Raw genomic sequence first — 17,531 nt, 5'->3', positions numbered from 1 at the left:
ATACCCAATGGGAAAAGGACAGTCTCTTCAACAAATCGGGCTGGGAAAATTGGACAGCCACATGTAGAAGAATGAAACTGGACCATTTTCTTACACCATACACAAAGATAAACTCAAAATGGTTGAAAGACCTAAATGTGAGACAAGAATCCGTCAAAATCCTAGAGAACATAGACAGCAACCTCTTCAACCTCAGCTGCAGCAACTTCTTACTACACACGTCTCCAAAGGTAAAGGAAACAAAAGCAAAAATGAACTATGGGGACTTCATCAAGATAAAAAGCTTCTGCACAGCAAAGGAAACAAATCAACAAAACTAAAGCCAACCTACTGAATGGGAGAAGATATTTGCAAATGACATCAGATAAAGGGCTGGTATCCGGGGCGCTCATGTGGCTCTGTTGGTTGAGCATCTGCCTTTGCCTGAGGTCGTGATGCCAGGGTCCTGGGATTGAGCCCTGCGTCAGGCTCCCTGCTCATGGAGGGCCTGCTTCTCCCTCTCCTCCCGACTCATGCTCTCTCTGTCTCGGTCTCTCTCAAATAAATAAAAAATCTTAAAGAAAAAAAAGGGGCTAGTTATCCAAGATGTATAAAGAACTTACCAAACTCAACACCCAAAAAACAAATAATCCGGTCAAGAAATGGGAAGAAGACATGAACAGACATTTCTCCAAAGGAGACATATACAAATGGCCAACAGACACATGAAAAAATGCTCAGCATCACTTGGCATCAGGGAAATACAAATCAAACCGTAATGAGACACCACCTCACATCAGTCAGAATGGCTAAAACTAACAAGTCAGGAAACAACAAATGTTGGTGAGGATGTGGAGCAAGGTGAACCCTCTTATGCTGTTTGTGGGAATGCAAACTGATTCAGCTACTTGGAAAACAGTATGAAGGTTCCTCAAGCAGTTAAAAATAGAGCTACCCTCTGACCTAGCAATTGCACTACTAGGTATTTACCCCAAAGATACAAATGTAATGATCCAAAGGGGCACATGCACCCCAATGTTTATAACAGCAATGTCCACAATAGCCAGCAATGGAAAGAGCCCAGATGTCCATCGACAGATGAATGGAAAAAGAAGATGTGGTGTATGTACATATATACAAGAATACCGTTTACATTGACGTGGATGGAACTGCTGGAGGGTATTACGCTGAGCAAAACAAATCAATCAGAGAAAGACAATTATATGTTTTCACTTATATGTGGAATATAAGAAACATTGCAGAGGATCATAGGAGAAAGGAGGGAAAACTGAATGGGAAGTCATCAGGGAGGGAGACAAACCATGAAAGACTCTTAACTATAGGAAACAAACTCAGGGTTGCTGGAGTGGAGGTGGGTGGGGGAATGGGGTAATTGGGTGATGGGCATTAAGGAGGGCACATGATGTGATGAACACTGGGTGTTATATGCAATTGATGAATTATTGAAGTCTACACCTGAAACTAATGATTTACTATATATTGCTAATTGAATTTAAATTAAAAAGAGAGAGAGAGAGGAAAAAAAAACCCAGCCAAGAATACTCTTTCTAGCAAGGCTGTCATTCAGAACAGAAAGAGAGAGAGTTTCCCAAACAAAAGTTAAAGGAATCCATGATCACTAAACCAGCCATACAAGAAATATTAAATGGGGATGTGAGGGCGATCTGGCTGCGACATCTGTCAACCCACTGATCGCCAGGGTTGATTTGGCTGATCTGGTTGGCTAGGCGGGTGTCCTCTTCCTCCCTCACCGCTCCATGTGCGTCCCTCCCGAAGCTGCGTGCTCAGTCGAAGAGGACAACCCAAGGTTATACAAGTAGTTGCACCCCCCCCACTAGAACCTCCAAACAAGCTCTCAAGAAATATTAAATGGGAGTCTTTGAGTGGAAAGGAAAGACCATAAGCAGGAGTAAGAAAGTAGGAAGCACCAAAGCAGTGAAATTAAGTATATCTATAAAAATCAGTCAAGGGATTCACCATATACCTAAAACATGGTGGGGGGTGGGTAGTAAAGAATGGGTTTAAACTTAAGTGACCATCAACTTAATATAGACTGCTATGTGCCTAAGAGGTTATATACAAACCTAATGGTAACAAATCAAAAACCACTAGTAAATATACAAAAAATAAAGAGAAAGGAATCCAAGTATATGGCTAAAGAAAGCCAGCAAATCATAAGAGAGCAAGAGAAGAAAGGAACAGAGAAGAACTACAAAAGCAGCCATAAAATAAGTAACAAAATGGCAATAAATACATACCTATCAAAAATTACTTTAAATGTAAATAGACTAAACACTCAAAAGACATAGGGTGACAATGCATTAAAAAACAAGACCCATTTATATGCTGCCTATAGGAGACTCATTTCAGACCTGAAGACACATGCAAATCAAAAGGGAAGGGATAGGAAAGCATTTATCATGAAAATGGAAGTGAAAAGAAAGCCAAGGTAGCAATACTTATGTTGGACAAAATAGACTTTAAAACAAAGAATATAACAAGAGGGGCGCATGGGTGGCTCAGTTGGTAAAGCATCTGCCTTCGGCTCAGGTCATGATCTCCAGGTCCTGGGATTGAGCCTCGCATCAGGCTCACTGCTCAGTGGGGAGCCTACTTCTCTCTCTTTCTCTCCCTCTGCCCCTCCCCACTGCTCATTCTCTCTCTCTCTCTCTCTCTCTCCTCAAATAATAAAAAAAAAAATCTTAAAGAATATAGCAAGAGACAGAGAAGAACACTACATAATCATAAGGGGAATAATCCAACAAGAAGATATAACAATTTTAAGTATTTATGAGAGCACTCAAATACATAAAGCAGCTAATAACAAATATAAAGGAAGTAATCAGTAGTAATACAATAATAGTAGGGGACTTTAACACTCAACTTACATCAATGGATAGATCATCCAAACAGAAAATCAATAAGAAAACAGTGGCTTTGAATGACACATTGGACCAGATGGAATTGACAGGTATATTCAGAACATTCTATCCTAAAAGAACAGAAAACATATTCTTTTGAAGTGCACATGGAACATTCTCCAGAATATATCACATATTAGGCCACAAAACAAGTCTCAACAAATTAAAAAAGCTGAAGTCATACCATGTGTCTTTTCTGACCACAGTGCTATGGAACTAGAAATCAACCAAAAAAAAAAAATCTGGAAAAAAATACAGATACATGGAGGTTAAATAACATGCTACTAAACACTGAATGGGTCAACCAAGAAGTCAAGGAGGAAATAAAAAAAGACATGGAGACAAATGAAAACAAAAACACGATGGTCCAAAATCTTTGCGATGCAGCAAAAGCTGTTTTAAGAGGGAAGTTTATAGCAATATAGACCTACCTCAAGAAGCAAGAAAAATCTCAAACAACCTAACCTTATATCTTAAAGAGCTAGAAAAAGAACAAATGAAACTCAAAGCCAGTAGAAGGAAGGAAATAATAAAGATTAAAGCAGAAATGAATGAAATAGAAACTAAAAAAAAAAAACAACAGAACAGATCAATGAAACCAGGAGCTGATTCTTCAAAAAGATCAACAAAATTGATAAACCTTCAGCCAGACTCATCAGAAAAAAAGGGGGGGGGGGTACTTAAACAAAATCAGAAATGAAAAAGGAGAAATAACAATAACACAGAAATACAAAGGACTGTGAGAGAATATTATAAAAAATTATATGCAAACAAATTGGAATACCTAAAAGGGATGGATAAATTCCTGATACATATAACCTCCCAATACTGAATCAGGAAGAAATAGAAAGTTTGAACAGACCAATTGCCAGCAATGAAATTGAATCAGTAATAAAATACTCCCAAGAAAAAAAAGTCCAGGACCAGACAACTTCACGGGTGAATTCTACCAAACAGTTAAAGAGGAGTTAATACCTATTCTTCTCAAACTATTCCACAACACAGAAGAGGAGGGAAAGCTTCCAAATTCATTCTGTGAAGCCAGCATTACTCTGATACCAAAACCAGATAAAGACACTGCAAAAAGAACTATAGGCCAATATCTCTCATGAACATAGACGCAATAATCCTCAACAAAATATTAGCAAATCCAACTGAATACAACAATACATGAAAAAATCATTCACCACGATCAAGTTGGATTTATTCCTGGGATGCAGGGGTCCTTCAGTATTCGCAAATCAATCAACATGATACATCAACAAGAGAAAGGATTAAAAAAATGATCATTTCAATAGATGCAGAAAAAGCACTTGACAAAGCACAACATCCATTCATGATAAAAACTCTCAACAAAGCAGGTTTAGAGGGAACATACCTCAGCATATAAGAGGCCATATATGGAAAAACCCAGAGCCAGCATCATGCTCAATGGTGGAAAACTGAGTTTTTCCCTTAAGATCAGGAACAAGACAAGGATGTGCACTCTCACCACTTTTATTCAACACAGTATTGGAAGTCCTAGCCACAACAATGAGACAAGAAGAAGAAATAAAAGGCATCCAAATTGGTAAGGAAGAAGTAAAACTTTCACTCTTTGCAGATGACATGATTCTACATATAGAAAATTAAAGATTCCACCAAAAAACTACTGGAACTGATAAATGAATTCAGTAGGGTCATGGGATACAAAATCAATATGCAGAAGTCCTTTGCATTTCTATACACTAATAATGAAGCAGCAGAAAGAGAAATTAAGAAAACAGTCCCATTTAGAATTACATTAAAAATAATAAAATACCTAGGAATAAACTTAACTGAGGACATGAAAGACCAGTACTCTGAAAAGTTTAAATACACTGATGAAAGAAATTGAAGATGACACAATGCAACAGAAAGGTATTCCATGCTCACAGGTTACAAGAACAAATATTGTTAAAATGGCCACACTACCCAAAGCAACCTACAGATTTGATGCAATCCCTATCAAAATACCAACAGCATTTTTGACAGAACTAGAACAAATAATCCTAAAATTTGTATGGAGCCACAGAAGACCCTGAATAGCCAAAGCAGTCTTTTTTTTTTTAATTGTTTATTGTTATGTTAATCACCATACATTACATCATTAGTTTTTGATGTAGTGTTCCATGATTCATTGTTTGTGTATAACACCCAGTGCTCCATGCAGTACATGCCCTCCTTAATACCCATGACCATGCTAACCCATCCTCCACCCCTCTCCCCTCTAGAACCCTCAGTTTGTTTTTCAGAGTCCATCGTCTCTCATGGTTTGTCTACCCCTCCAATTTCCCCCCCTCATTCTTCCCCTCCTGCTATCTTCTTCTTCTTTTTTTTTTTTTCCTTAACATGTATTGCATTATTTGTTTCAGAGGTAAAGATCTGTGATTCAACAGTCTTGCACAATTCACAGCGCTCACCATAACACATACCCTCCCCAGTGTCTTATCACCCAGCCACCCCATCCCTCCCACCCCACCCCCCACTCCAGCAACCCTCAGTTTGTTTCCTGATTAAGAATTCCTCATATCAGTGAGGTCATATGATACATGTCTTTCTCTGATTGACTTATTTCGCTCAGCATAACACCCTCCAGTTCTATCCACATCGTTGCAGATGGCAAGATCTCATTCCTTTTGATGGCTGCATAATATTCCATTGTGTGTGTGTGTGTGTGTGTGTGTGTATATGTATATATAAAAATAAACAAAATATATATATATATATATATACCACATCTTCTTTAACCATTCATCTGTCAGTGGACATCTTGGCTCTTTCCACAGTTTGGCTATTGTGGACATTGCTGCTATAAACATCAGGGTGCACGTACCCCTTCGGATCCCTACATTTGTATCTTTGGGGTAAATACCCAGTAGTGCAATTGCTAGATCTCATATGTAGCTCTATTTTCAACTTTTTGAGGAACCTCCATACTGTTTTCCAGAGTGGCTGCACCAGCTTGCATTCCCACCAACAGTGTAGGAGGGTTCCCCTTTCTCCGCATCCCCGCCAACATCTGTCGTTTCCTGACTTGTTAATTTTAGCCATTCTGACTGGTGTGAGGTGCTATCTCATTGAGGTTTTGATTTGGATTTCCCTGATGCCGAGCAATGTTGAGCACTTCTTCATGTGTCTGTTGGCTATTTGGGTGTCTTCTTTGGAAAAATGTCTGTTCATGTCTTCTGCCCATTTCTTGATTGGATTATTTGTTTTTTGGGTGTTGAGTTTGATAAGTTCTTTATAGATTTTAGATACTAGCCCTTTATCTGATATGTCATTTGCAAATATCTTCTCCCATTCTGTGGTTGTCTTTTGGTTTTGTTGACTGTTTCTTTTGCTGTGCGAAAGCTTTTTATCTTGAAGTCCCAGTACATTTCTGCCCTTGTTTCCCTTGCCATTGGCGATGTTTCTAGGAAGAAGTTGCTGCGGCTGAGGTCGAAGAGGTTGCTGCCTGTGTCCTCCTTTAGGATTTTGATGGACTCCTGTCACACATTGAGGTCTTTCAACCATTTGGAGTCTGTTTTTGTGTGTGGTGTAAGGAAGTGGTCCAGTTTCATTCTTCTGCATGTGGCTGTCCAATTTTCCCAACACCATTTCTTGAAGAGACTTGTCTTTTTTCCATTGGACATTCTTTCCTGCTTTGTCGAAGATGAGTTGACCGTAGAGTTGAGGGTCCATTTCTGGGCTCTCTATTCTGTTCCATTGATCTATGTGTCTGTTTTTGTGCCAGCACCATACTGTCTTGACGATGACAGCTTTGTAATAGAGCTGGAAGTCCGGAGTTATGATGCCGCCAGCTTTGCTTTTCTTTTTCAACATTCCTCTGGCTATTCGGGGTCTTTTCTGGTTCCATACAAATTTTAGGGTTATTTGTTCCATTTCTTTGAAAAAAGTGGATGGTATTTTGATGGGGATTGCATTGAATGTGTAGATTGCTCTAGGTAGCATTGACATCTTCACAATATTTGTTCTTCCAATCCATGAGCATGGAACATTTTTCCATTTCTTTGTGTCTTCCTCAATTTCTTTCATGAGTATTTTATAGTTTTCTGAGTACAGATCCTTTGCCTCTTTGGTTAGATTTATTCCTAGGTATCTCATGGTTTTGGGTGCAATTGTAAATGGGATTGACTCCTTAATTTCTCTTTCTTCTCTCTTGTTGTTGGTATATGGGAATGCCACTGATTTCTGTGCATTGATTTTATATCCTGCCACTTTACTGAATTCCTGTATGAGTTCTAGCAGTTTTGGGGTGGAGTCTTTTGGGTTTTCCACATAAAGTATCATATCATCTGCAAAGAGAGAGAGTTTGACTTCTTCTTTGCCGATTTGGATGGCTTTTATTTCTTTTTGTGTCTGATTGCTGTGGCTAGGACTTCTTTTTTTTTTTTTTTTTTAAGATTTTATTTATTTGAGAGAGAGAATGAGATAGAGAGAGCATGAGTGGGGGAGGGTCAGAGGGAGAAGCAGACTCCCTGCCAAGCAGGGAGCCTGATGTGGGACTCGATCCTGGGACTCCAGGATCATGACCTGAGCCGAAGGCGGTCGTTTTACCAACTGAGCCACCCAGGCACCCGTGGCTAGGACTTCTAATACTATGTTGAGTAGCAGTGGTGAGAGTGGACATCCCTGCCGTGTTCCTGACCTTAGGGGGAAAGCTCTCAGTTTTTCCCCATTGAGAATGATATTTGCTGTAGGTTTTTCATAGATGGCTTTTATGATATTGAGGTATGTACCCTCTATCCCTATACTCTGAAGAGTTTTGATCATGAAAGGATGCTGTACTTTGTCAAATGCTTTTTCTGCATCTATTGAGAGTCTCATATGATTCTTGTTCTTTCTTTTGTTAATGTATTGTATCACGTTGATCGATTTGCAGATGTTGAACCAACCTTGCAGCCCAGGGATAAATCCCACTTGGTCGTGGTGAATAATCCTTTTAATGTACTGTTGGATCTATTGGCTAGTATTTTGGTGAGAGTTTTTGCATCCATTTTCATCAAGGATATTGGTCTGTAATTCTCCTTTTTGATGGGGTCTTTTTCTGGTTTTCGGATCAAGGTAATGGTGGCCTCATAAAACGAGTTTGGAAGTTTTCCTTCCATTTCTATTTTTTGGAACAATTTCAGAAGAATAGGTATTAATTCTTCTTTAAATGTTTGGTAGAATTTGGGAAGCCATCTGGCCCTGGGCTTTTGTTGGGAGATTTTTGATGACTGCTTCAATTTCCTTAGTGGTTATAGGTCTGTTCAGGTTTTCTGTTTCTTCCTGGTTCAGTTTTGGTATTGATACATCTCTAGGAATGCATCCATTTCTTCCAGGTTATCTAATGTGCTGGCATAGAGTTGCTCATAATATGTTCTTATAATTGTTTGTATTTCTTTGGTGTTGGTTGTGATCTCTCCTCTTTCATTCATGATTTTGTTGATTTGGGTCATTTTTCTTTTTGATAAGTCTGGCCAGGGGTTTATCAATCTTGTTAATTCTTTCAAAGAACCAGCTCCTAGTTTCGTCGATCTGTTCTACTGTTTTGGTTTCTATTTCATTGATTTCTGCTCTGATCTTTATTATTTGTCTTCTCCTGCTGGGTTTAGGCTTTATTTGCTGTTCTTTCTCCAGCTTCTTTAGGTGGAGGGTTAGGTTTTGTACTTGAGACCTTTCTTGTTTCTTGAGAAAGACTTGTATTGCTATATACTTTCCTCTTAGGACAGATTAGATTTTGAACAGTTGTGTTTTCATTTTCATTGGTTTCCATGAATTTTTTAAATTCTTCTTTAATTTCCTGGTTGACCCATGCATTCTTTCGTAGGATGCTCTTTAGCCTCCATGTATTTGAGTTCTTTCCAACTTTCCTCTTGTGATTGAGTTCTAGTTTCAAAGCATTGTGGTCTGAAAATGTGCAGGGAATGATCCCAATCTTTTGGTACCGGTTGAGACCTGATTTATGACCTAGGATGTGATTGATTCTGGAGAATGTTCCATGGGCACTAGAGAAGAATGTGTATTCCATTGCTTTGGAATGGAATGTTCTGAATATGTCTATGAAGTCCATTTGGTCCAGTGTGTCATTTAAAGTCTTTATTTCCTTGTTAATCTTTTGCTTAGATGATCTGTCCATTTCAGTGAGGGGGGTGTTAAAGTCCCCCACTATTACTGTATTGTTGTCAATGTGTTTCTTTGCTTCTGTTATTAATTGCCTTATATAATTAGCTGCTCCCATGTTAGGGGCATAGATATTTACAATTGTTAGATCTTCTTGTAGGATAGACCCTTTAAGTAGGATAGACCCTTAAGTAGATGAGGAAGTGTCCTTCCTCATCTCTTATTACAGTCTTTGTCTAATTTGTCTGATATAAGGATTGCCACCCCAGCTTTCTTTTGGTGTCCATTAGCATGGTAAATGGTTTTCCACCCCTTCGCTTTCAATCTGGGGGTGTCTTTGGTTCTAAAATGAGTTTCTTGCAGACAGCATATCGATGGGTCTTGTTTTTTAATCCAATCTGATAGCCTGTGTCCTTTGATTGGGGCATTTAGCCCATTTACATTCAGGGTAACTATTGAAAGATATGAATTTAGTGCCATTGTATTGCCTGTAAGGTGACTGTTACTGTATATTGTCTCTGTTCCTGGTCTGTGTTGCTTTTAGGCTCTCTGTTTGCTTAGAGGACTCCTTTCAAGATTTCTTGTAGGGCTGGTTTCGTGTTTGCAAATTCCTTTAGTTTTTGTTTGTCCTGGAAGCTTTTTATCTCTCCTTCTATTTTCAATGACAGCCTAGCTGGATATAGTATTCTTGGCTGCATATTTTTCTCATTTAGTGCTCTGAATATATCATGCCAGTCTTTTCTGGCCTGCCAGGTCTCTGTGGATAGGTCTGTTGCCAATGTAATGTTTCTGCCATTGTAGGTTACATATCTCTTCTCCTGAGCTGCTTTCAGGATTTTCTCTTTGTCTCTGAGACTCGTAAGTTTTACTATTAGGTGTCGGGGTGTTGACCTATTTTTATTGATTTTGAGAGGGGTTCTCTGTGCTTCCTGGATTTTGATGCCTGTTTCCTTCCCCAAATTAGGGAAGTTCTCTGCTATAATTTGCTCCAATATACCTTCTGCCCCTCTCTCTCTTTCTTCTTCTTCTGGGATCCCAATTATTCTAATGTTTCGTCTTACGGTATCGCTTATCTCTCACGATCCAGTAGTTGTTTATCTCTCTTTTTCTCAGCTTCTTTATTTTCCATCATTTGGTCTTCTATATCACTGATTCTCTCTTCTGCCTCATTTATCCTAGCAGTTAGCGCCCCCATTTTTTATTGCACCTCATTAATAGCCTTTTTGATTTCGACTTGGTTAGATTTTAGTTCTTTTATTTCTCCAGAAAGGGTTTCTCTAATAACTTCCATGCTTTTTTCAAGCCCCGCTAGTATCTTTAAAGTGATGATTCTGAACTCTAGATCCGACATCGTACTAATGTCCGTATTGAGTAGGTCCCTGGCAGTTGGTACTGCCTCTTGTTCTTTTTGTTGAGGTGATTTTTTCCGTCTTGTCATTTTGTCCAGAGGAGAATAGATGAATGAGAGAACAAAATTCTAACAGGGTACCAACATCCCCAGAAAATATACTCTAAACAAATCAGAAAAGACCTGAAACTGGGGGAAAAGAAAGAGAAAGAAAGAAGAAAGAAAAAGAAACAGAAACAGAAATGGAACAAAACAAAAAAAAACAGAATATGATCAGATATGATCATGGTGGTGCATAGATCAGTGCCACACACTAGATTTTGGGTGTATTTTGGTCTGTTAGAAGGAAGTGCCTCCCAAAATTTTAAAGAAAGAAAAACTTATGTATGTACAAAAATAAGGGTTGATATGATGAAGGGATGGAATATGACTGTAAAAATGAAAATTATAAAAAATTTTATAAAAGGAATTGATAAGAAGTTGTTTGAAAAAAGAAAGAAGAGGATTAAAAAAAAAAGAAAAAAAAAAGGGAGAGAATGTGATCAGGCAGGAGAGTAGAACAAAACCATACACTAGAGATTTAGGGTATATTTTGATCTGTTAGAAGAAACTATCTCAAAATTTTAAAGAGAGAACAACTTATATATATATATATATATGCCAAAAATAAGGGTAACTACTATGAAGGGATAGAATATGACTCTAAAAATGAAAAATAAAAATGTTTTTTAAAAAAAGGTATTGATAAGATGTTGGTTGAAAAAGGGAAAAAGAAAAATTAAAAAAAAAGAGAGACAGTTAAAAAAAATTAACTTTGAAAGACTAAAGAATCATGGTAAAAAAGCCATGGATTCTATGTGCATTTTTCCCCAAGCACTGGAGTTCTGCCGTTCTTGTTGATCGGTAAACTTGGTCTTGGCTGGCTGTTCTCGCTGATCTTCTGGGGGAGGGGCCTGTTGCCGTGGTTCCCAAATGTCTTTGCCAGAGGCAGAATTGCCCCGCCCTTGCCCATTCCAGGCTAAGTAATCTGCTCGGGTTTGCTCTCGGGAGCTTTTGTTCCCTGCAAGCTCTCCGTACACCTTTGGAGGACAAGAGTGAAATGGTGGCCTCCCAGTCTCCGCCCCGGAGGAGCCAAGAACTCGGGCCCCCATTCCTCAGTGTGCCCCCAGAGAAAAGCAGTCAATCACTCCCGTCTCCCCGGTCTCCGGCCGCACTCCGTGCTCACCCAGCCTGTGACTGAGCATTTCTATCTCTGGCACCGGACTCGGTGTGGAGTCTCCAAACCCAGCAGATCCCTGTGGTGCGCTCCCACACCACTCCCCCCGGGGGAGGAAGGGGAGTCTCCCCAGATCTGCCTCCTGCTGGGTCCCTGCTGGAGGAGCAGTGGCCCGACTGTGCCACAGATCACAGTTTATGGCAACCCTGAGCTGAGAGCCCTCTCCTCGGCTCCATCTCTGCAGCTGGCTTCCCCGCTCAGATACCTGGGAGCTCTGCCGCACTCAGGCACCCCCAATCTTTCTGTGACCCCGAGGGTCCTGAGACCACACTGTCCCACGAGGATTCCACCCCCTGCTTAGCTACTGGAGCGATGCCCCTCAGCAGAGCCGACTTATAAAAGTTCCGATTTTGTGCTCCGCTGCTATATCACTTGCCAGAAGCGGCCAGTGGAGGCCCCCTCCCCCGCTGTCTGTCCTCCCGAATATCACCTCGGATTCACTTCTCTGCATGTCCTACCTTCCAGAAAGTGGTCGCTTTTCTGTTCAGAGAGTTGTTGCTATTCTTTTCTTCAATCTCCTGTTGAGTTTTGTAGGTGTTCAGAATGGTTTGATCCCTATCCAGCTGAATTCCTGAGACCAGACGAAATCCAGGTCTCCTACTCCTCTGCCATCTTGCTCCGCCCCCCAGCCAAAGCAGTCTTGAAGAAGAAGAACAAAACTGAAGGTATCAGAAACCTAGATTTCAAGATATGCTACAAAGCTGTAGTAATCAAACTGGTATCATCTGGCACAAAAATAGACACATAGATCAATGGAACAGAATAGAAAACCCATGAGGAGCCTGGGTGGCTCAGTCAGTTGAGTGTCTGACTCTTGATATTGGCTCAGGTCATGATCACAGGGTCCTGGGATTGAGCCGCATGTCAGGCTCCATTCTTAGCAGAGTCTGCTTGAGGATTCTCTCCTTCCTCTGCCCCTCCTCCAGCTTGTGCACATGCACACGCTCTCACACTCTCTCTTTCTCAAATAAATAAATCTTCAAAAAAAAAAACTTATATACAACTCAACACCCCAAAAAACAAATAATCCAATTAAGAAATGGGCAGAAGACATGAACAGACATTTCTCCAACGAAAATACACAGATGGCCAACAGACACATGAAAGGATGATCAACGTCACTCATCATGAGGAAAATGCAAATCAAAATCACAAAGATCACCTCACACCTGTCAGACTGGCTAAAATCAACACAAGGAACAACTGGTGTTGGCAAGGATGTGGAAAAAGGGGAACCCTTTTGCAGTGTTGGTAGGAATGCAACTGATGCAGCCACTCTGGAAAACAGTATGGAGGTTCCTCAGAAAATTAAAAAATAGAATTACCCTGTTATCCAGCAATTGGACTACTAGGTATTTACTACCCAAAGAATACAAAAATACTAATTCAGAGGGATACATGCAGCCCTATCTTCATTGCAGCATTTTCTACAGTATTCAAATTATGGAAGCAGCCCAAGTGTCCATCGATAGGTGAATGGATAAAGAAGGTGTAGTGTTTTATACAATGGAATATTACTCAGCTAGGAAAACAAATGGAATCTTGCCATTTGCAACAATGTGGATGGATCTAGAGGGTATAATGCTAAGTGAAATAATTCCATCAGAGAAAGACAAATACCATATGATCTCACTGGTGGAAAAAAAAAAGAAAAAACAAAAGAAATGAACATTAAAAAGGAGACAAAAACAAAAATAATAGACTTAACTATAGAGATCAAGTTGATGGTTACCAGAGGGATGGTAGGTGGTGGGATGGGTGAAATAGGAGAAGGGAAGTAAGAGTATACTTATGATAATCGCTAAGTAATATATAGAATTGTCGAATCACTAATTGTACACCAGAAACTCATATAATACTGTATGTTAACTATACTGGAATTAAAAAAAAAAAAAGAATTAGAACATTATTGAAACTTTGAAGTCCCCATGTGAACCTTTCCCAATTACGTGCCTTTTACTTTTCCCTCAGTAACACTGCTCTTAATTATGTTTGTATTTTCTTTATAGTTTTGGTAATTATGTATGTATCCCTAGATGTTGTTTAGTTTTGCGTATTTTTGAGAGGCAGTGTAATGTCAGGGGTCTAAGAGCACAGATTCTCATGACAGGTGGTTATGCCATCATGTGATTAGGGCGTATTACTTCTCCATGCCTGTTTCTTCATGTATGGGTAATAGAGATTAAAAATAGAATTCACCTGGGGCGCCTGGGTGGCTCAGTTGGTTGAGTGTCCGACTCTTGGTTTTGGCTCAGGTCATGATCTCAGGGTTATGGGATCCAACCCTATGTCGGGCTCTGTGCTCAGCATGGAGTCTGCTTGTCCCTCAACCTCCCCCTCTGCATCTCCCGTCTTTCTTTCTCTCTCTCTCTCTCTCAAATAAAGAAAGAAAGAAAATTTGAAAAAAACAGAATTTACCTGATAAGGCTGTTATAAGGATTAAATGAATCATTATATGCAGAGAGCACAGTGTACGGTGCCTATTACACAGGCAGTATTGTTTGAGTGTTAGTTGTTAATATCTATATAAAGGAATCATAACATCCTTCTTCAACATTGTGAGATTCATCCATGTTATATTCTGTAAATCATTCATTTTTACTTCTTTCTCTCTTGATTAATTTATTATTTTTTAAAACATTTTATTTATTTATTTGACACAGAGAAAGAGAGAGAGAGAGAGCAGAAGCAGGGGGAGGGCAGAGGGAGAGAGGAAGCAGACTCCCTGCTGAGCAGGGAGCCCAACTCAGGGCTCAGTCCCAGGACCCTGGGATCATGACCTGAGCCGAAGGCAGACACTTAACTGACTGAGCCACCCAGGCGCCCCTGAGATTTATTTTTCATTGAGGTATCATTTTTACTTCTGGGTAGTATTCCAGTGTGTGAATATTCTGTATTTCTTCTGTGAATGGATAATTAGATTCTAGTGTTATTCTTTTACTGTTACTAACCACAAACAATGCTACACAGACATTATGTTGTACACCTTTCTGTGCACATGTGTAAGAGTTTCTCAGGGATATATACCTAGAAGTGGAATTGCTGAGTTGTAAGGGTATGTGTGTCTTCAACTTTCCTACGCAATGCCAAATTAGTTTTCAAAATGGTTGCACCAATTTATGCTCCTATTAAGGGAATAAGAATGAATGCCTGTTGTCCCATATCTTATTGTTTGATTCTTTAATATTTGTTAAACTGATAGAGGTAAAATGACATAGGGTGTTTTGATTGGCATGTTCCTGATTACTACTGAGGTTGAGCATTTTCTTCATGTATTCATTGGTCATTTCTCTAACTTTGTAAAATACTTATAGTATATTTTGCTCATTTTCCATTGATACTCTATTTTAAACTGATAATTTGATTTGCTTATTGTTTTTTAGAAGTCTTTAAATGTTAGGATACTAATATTTTGTTTATATATGGTATATATTCTCCTAATTTGTGGCATGTCTTTCATTTTCAGATGATTTTTTACAAACATTTACAGATTAAAGGAAATTCTTTTGTTAGATTAGTGTCTTATTTGGGGTGTATGTATAAAATATAGTTTCCAGAATCCTTAACCCATACTTTAAGAAAGTGAGGCTTTTGCAGACTTACTGTGTAGTTCATTCCAATGTAAATAACCACTATAGAAAAACTCTTGCATTGTTATAGAGTTAGTGGTCAATAGCTCTTATTAAAACTTTTTTATATTAAAATAATCCAACTTTATAACCATAAAGCTAACTACATAATGCCATATTGATAAGTCATTGTTAGAAATTATACCTTTTGTGCCATTAATTCTTGGTCTTTTTAGTTTTATTACGTTTTTCCAATAGATAAGACCATTTCCAGCTTGTGGCTCACCATGTGAAACAATTATTGTTCTTTTTTCTGTATTAGAGAATTTTGTTTTAAGACATAATGATGGTATACTTTATGTGACTGAACTGGCCATAGATGATTCATTTGGGAATTTTAACCTCCTTCATTGTTGGGTATAACAAGTCAGATGAACCTTTGCTTGCTTACCAGTTAAGTTTTTCTTACAGAGAATCAATTTAGAAAGCTTTCCTTTATTTGGAGCTTTATTTTGCCATTTTTTATTTGTGATGTCTTTTTTTTTTTTTAAAGATTTTTATTTATTTATTTGAGAGAGAGAACGAGATAGAGAGAGAGAGCATGAGAGGGGGGAGGGTCAGAGGGAGAAGCAGACTCCCTGCCGAGCAGGGAGCCCGATGCGGGACTCGATCCCGGGACTCCAGGATCATGACCTGAGCCGAAGGCAGTCGCTCAACCAACTGAGCCACCCAGGCGCCCTATTTGTGATGTCTTATAGGGAGCATTTAGGAGCTGATCCTATAATTAATTTGTCTCTTCCCTTTAATGCGGGCTTCCCGTGGTTAGGGACAGTTACTTCTTCTTTCTTTTTATTTTTTTTCAAGTGGGCTCCACGCCCAGTGGGGCCAACATGGGGCTTGAACTCACAACCCTAAGATCAAGACCTGAGGTGAGATCAAGAGTTGGACACTTAACCAACTAAGCCACCCAGGTGCCCCAGGGACAGTTATCTCTTAACAGTCTGTAAGTTTGCACATGAAACTCCTACTGTAGTACCATTCACACAGTGGATACCTGATAATTTATCTATCTATTATTATCTATCTATATATCTCTTCTTGTTCTTTGTTCTTTCCTATGTAGAGCAAATTACTCTATGTGCATGTAATCCTTCATTTACTTTATACTTAGACAGTGTTAAAGAAATTTGTTTATTTTGTCAAGCATGAGGTTAATTACCATGAAAAGTGTGACAGTTCAGCTGATTTTTTGATCATTGTAGATAAGACTTCCTATTTGAAACAGTTGAGCTGTTACTTTGTTTTAGAATATTGTCTTTAATTTCAGCATTAATAGTAGAATCTCATACACCTCTCTCCCATTGAAATTGTTTCAATGTGATTTCAACAGATTATATCAGTGAATGTGCATTTTCTAAAGCTGTTACGGAAATAAGATTCAGGAGCTTCTTTTTTTTTTTTTTTTTTAAAGATTTTATTTATTTGACAGAGACAGTGAGAGAGGGAACACAGCAGGGGGAGTGGGAGAGGGAGAAGCAGGCTTCCCGCTGAGCAAGGAGCCCGATGTGGGGCTCGATCCCTGGACCCTGGGGTCATGACCTGAGCTGAAGGCAGACGCCTAATGACTGAGCCACCCAGGCGCCCCAAGATTCAGGAGCTTCTACTATTAACCATTTGGATCCAGTTCACCATCATCTACAGGATTACTTAATAGTAGCCTCCTAATTGTCTCCCTGCCTTCATTCTTGTTCTCATCAGTCCATTCTTCTTTTTTGTTTTTTAAGTGAACAATTCAGTGATATTTAGCACATTCACAGTGTTGTACAACCACCACCTCTATCTAGTTCCAAAACACTTTTTATTCACATATAATTAGCATATAGTGTTAGATTAGTTTCAGGTACAATATACTGACTCAGCAATTCCATACCGTACTCGTTGCTCATTAAAAGTGTGCTCCTTTAAAAAAAAAAAAAAGATTTATTTATATATTTTAGAGAGAGAGAGAAAGGGAGAGGGAGAGAATCCCAAGCAAACTCCCCACTGAGCTTGGAGTCCGAGGGCGGGTCTCAATCCCACGACCCCGAGACTGTGACCTGAGCTGAATCCAAGAGTCGGACATTCAACCGACTAAGGCACCCCATCATAAGTGTACTCTTAATCCCTTTATCTGTTTCATCCATCCCCCCACCATCTCCCCTCTGGCAGCCACCAGTTTGTTCTCTGTATTTAAGAGTGTGGGTTTTTTTGTTTGTCATCTTTTTTCTTTGTTTGTTTGTTTTTTTTCTTAA

General features: G+C 39.2%; 1 protein-coding gene across 17 annotated transcripts in view; it reads left to right on the top strand.

Annotated features, from left to right (window-relative positions):
• Positions 1-17,531, top strand: part of NUMB (NUMB endocytic adaptor protein) — a 190,642-nt gene that overhangs the window by 95,632 nt on the left and 77,479 nt on the right. For 3 of the 17 annotated variants that reach the window (XM_064571304.1, XM_064571299.1, XM_064571305.1), the window contains one exon: positions 12,206-12,336. The exons of 12 other annotated variants lie outside the window; for them this stretch is intronic. The gene's annotated coding sequence lies outside the window, so the exon portion shown is untranslated. The remainder of the gene's footprint in view (positions 1-12,205; positions 12,337-17,531) is intronic. 2 more of the 17 variants (XM_064571300.1, XM_064571306.1) reach the window with 1 other exon arrangement.

Source organism: Mirounga angustirostris, unplaced genomic scaffold (genome assembly GCF_029215605.1).
Source record: "Mirounga angustirostris isolate CCGP_5_RB_7025 unplaced genomic scaffold, mMirAng1.0.hap1 SCAF_9, whole genome shotgun sequence".
NCBI lineage: Eukaryota > Metazoa > Chordata > Mammalia > Carnivora > Phocidae > Mirounga > Mirounga angustirostris.
Note: the sequence above shows the minus strand (reverse complement) of the source record. Positions and strands in the feature narration are given on the sequence as shown.